The following is a 3691-nucleotide window of genomic DNA, read 5'->3' on the forward strand; positions in this document are numbered from 1 at the left end:
TTTTGAGGGAATGGTAGAGCTGGCATATGTCTACTTTATTCAATCTCTTTTTGTACCCCACTACTCTGGCCTTGCTCCTCTTCACCTTTTTTTTTTCTGTCGGTGTCTCTGCCTGCTTGTTCACCACCTCGGGTCTAGCTTTCACCACTGGATCAGCCAATGTTTTGCCACTTCTCAAAGATACAACTTTGATTATTTCCTTTGGGTTCTTTTCAGTGTCAGAGGGCAAAGTCCCAGGAGCCCTCTCAGATAACAAATTTTCAATCTGTCCCAATTGTCTTTCTAAATTCTGGATGGTTGTGCCCTACTCTCTGATGGTTGTGCTCTGAGTCTCAAATTTTTCATCTGATTTGTTGATGAATGCCTTCATGAGGTCTTCCATACTAGACTGATTTGACTGTTGTGGCTGGTATTGCTGCCTCTACTGGTTTGAAAACCTGGTGGTCCTTGATCCTAGGGTCTAAGATTATTTGGCTGCCATGAATTCAAGCTCCCACTAGGTGAACTCCATGAAAAACCTGGATGTCTTTGACCCATAGCATTATAGTTGTTCCCATCTTGGTAGTTTCCTCTATTAAAATTTCCCACTGCGTTGACTTCCTCAGCTGATGCTTGACACTCATGTGTAGGGTGTCCCAATCCACAAAAGTCACATGCTATTTGTGGCTCATTCTGTACCTTGGCCAATGTCAGCCTTTTTATCTCCTTGCCCATGATGTCTAGCTGGGCTTGCATGGATATGTTAGAGTCCATCTGGTGAACCCCAACTGATTTTCTTCTATCAGTACTCTCAGTTGGTCACTGATTAGCATCCTCGGATAATTCATCAAGGATTAAGACAACCTCCTTCGGCATTTTCTTCATTAATGGGCCTCCACATGTAGTATTCAGAGTGCGTTGCAAGGACGGTGTCAGTCCATCCCAAAAATCCTGGAGTTGCATCCACAAATCGATTCCATTGTACTGACACTTTCTGACTATCTCCTTGAATCGTTCCCAAGCTTCAAAAAAAAATCTGTCTCTTTCTGGCAGAAATTGTAGATTTCCCTTCTGAACTTCCTTGTTTTTGCAGCTGAGAAGTACTTGTCAAAAAACTTCTTGGTCATATCTTCCCATGTCCTGATAGAACCTGCGGATAAGAAACAAAGCCATTGCTTCTCGTCATCTTTCAATGAAAATGGGAATTCCCTTAAGTAGATTGTATCCTTTGACACTCCATTGTATTGGAAGGTGTTCATGATATCGCCAAAGTCCATCAAGTGACTATTAGGATCTTCGTTCACCTTCCCTCTGAAAGTGTAGTTGTTTTGGATGGTTTGAAGCAAGCCTTGCTTCAATTCTAAGTTGTTTGCTACTATGGGTGGGGGGTCTGACACTTGACAGTCCTTGATTATAGACTAGCCTAGCATAGTCACCCAATGATCTTCCAGGCCTGGGTGCTGTATTCTTGAACTGGTCTTCAACCAAGGGTCGGTTTAGATTGAATCTTCGACCCCCCATCATCGTTGACGGTCTTATCAGCAATTCTCTATGCAGCTTCTAGTTGTGCTTCCTCTCTTGCAAATAAGTCTACTCCATCATTCTCTTCATTTGCCATGGTATCTTGAGTCGAAGTTTGACCCAAGAAATTTTCTGTTGAGTCACTTTCTTTTCTCAGTTATCGCAGGTGTTTCTCGAACTCTGGTTCGTAGGGTATCACTTCTTTTGAAGATGATCGAGTCATACACTAGAAAAATCAAACCTCTGTCCTGCACACAAGTAAGAAACGTGAATAACTAAAGTAAAAATTTATTCCTGAATTAGTACTAAAAACTATTTTAAACACTATTGATTGCCAATCCCCGGCAACGGCGCCAAAATTTGACGAGCGCAAAACACAACACAAAATTATTGCTCGCTAGTCAAAGATAGTATAGTTTAATTATCATCTCCACAGGGATTGAATTTAAACAGTGTTCGAATAATCTTCAGTTGATTACTATCCAGAAAAATTTACACTTGATTTGATGACTATTACTACGATTAAAAATGAGAGAAATAAGGGTATTTGAATAGATAGGTGCAAGATATTGACTCAGAATCTAATTCTTGAGTTAATTCACTCTATAATACTGTTGATTCTCACGAATTCAACAGATAATCATATTACACTTGAAGTTAATGTTCCTCTTTCAATTCAACGTTAATTTCAGTAATTAATTCAATTGAAGCATGGTAAACAATTGCAACAATAAAATGATGTTTATGATCTAAAGGGTAATTTCTCACAAATATTTTCCTATTTTCTAGTTCGATTAACAATTCATGAGGCTCTTTCGATTATCTATGTGAATCACGAATTTAAATTAGATCATAAGATGTAAAACAATTCAATATAATACTCCTCTTTCGATTAAGCAAAATAAGAAATAACTCCACAATACGAATTAAAACTCCATCAATTAATTCTAACAATTATCAAGAATCGAATCCTTAATCAAGTTATCAAAACACCATATCTGTCAACACCCTAATGGAAATTACTCCATAATAATGGAGTAATACATCTAAATTAAGTTTAAAAACAAATAAAACATCAAAGCTACTGATTTCGATACAAACTCCCGTAATTCTTGAGTCATCTTGCCTTCGTTGGTTCTCCAATCTTTCGTCGGTCAAAAGTCCCTTCAAAATCGTATTTTTGGTGTATTTATACCGTGTAGAAACAAGCCCGGATGAAACTATCCTTTCTCTAGCCGACCTTGGAGATCACTCTGACAAATTGGCACAGTCACGTTGCGCCATGCAGCGCGCTAGTGAGGAAATCCAGAGAGCTCGCATTTTCTTGTCAGGCCACTTTTGCACTGCCGCGCCTCGCAGTGCCCCATGCGGCGTGGTAGTGGCTTTTTCTCAGAGTAAATTCACAGGTTCACTTTTTTATATCCGGACTTGATCCTCGACCCCCGAACATGATCTCGGCCTAAGTTTTTGGGCTTCTACTCAGACTTCAAAGCTCCAACTTGTTGGATTTCGCTCCAAATTATCTCAATAGCTCAGAATCATTTCCTACAAGGCATAAAATATGTAATAAGTATAATTCACTATCATTTAAGCTCAAACACATATAAAATTCAATAATTAGAGTGCAATACTACTGCTAAAATACGGGTTTCTAGCCTACCATAAACACCCAATATTTTACCAGAGTTTCTTAATGAAGTAGGAGTTAGAGATGATCGCCATGAAGTTGACGATTTCAAGATAACAACAACAATAATAACAACAACAACCTAGTATAATCCCACAAGTAGGGTCTAGGGAGGGTAGGATGTACGCAACCTTACCCCTACCCTGGAAGAGTAGATAGACTGTTTCCGATAAACCCTCATCTAGATAAGATGGTAGAAGCACTGATAGCAAGTAATAGCAAGACAATATATTTAGAAAACTAAATCGAAGATAGCAATAGATAATATGAAAGAGGTACTGATAACAAGCAATAGCAAGACAATATATTTAGAAAACTAAATCCAAGATAGCAATAGAGAATATGAAAGAAGTACCGATAGCAAACTAAGGAAGTATTGATGGCAAGTAATAACAGAACAAGATATGCGATAATAGCAAACTAAATATGAAAGGGGTACCGCACTAACACTAATCCTATCGAACTAATGAAGAGAAAGGTAAATCCACGACTACCTACCTACTA

At 38.6% G+C, this 3691-nt stretch overlaps 1 non-coding gene across 1 annotated transcript; it reads left to right on the forward strand.

Annotated features, from left to right (window-relative positions):
* Positions 1 to 952: 952 nt before the first annotated feature.
* LOC142170015 (small nucleolar RNA R71) lies at positions 953 to 1058 on the forward strand. Its single transcript, XR_012699634.1, has one exon. It is a non-coding gene; the product is annotated as a small nucleolar RNA R71 (small nucleolar RNA).
* The last annotated feature ends 2633 nt before the right edge of the window (positions 1059 to 3691 follow it).

Source organism: Nicotiana tabacum, chromosome 15 (assembly GCF_000715075.1).
Source record: "Nicotiana tabacum cultivar K326 chromosome 15, ASM71507v2, whole genome shotgun sequence".
In the NCBI taxonomy this organism is placed as follows: Eukaryota; Viridiplantae; Streptophyta; class Magnoliopsida; order Solanales; family Solanaceae; genus Nicotiana; species Nicotiana tabacum.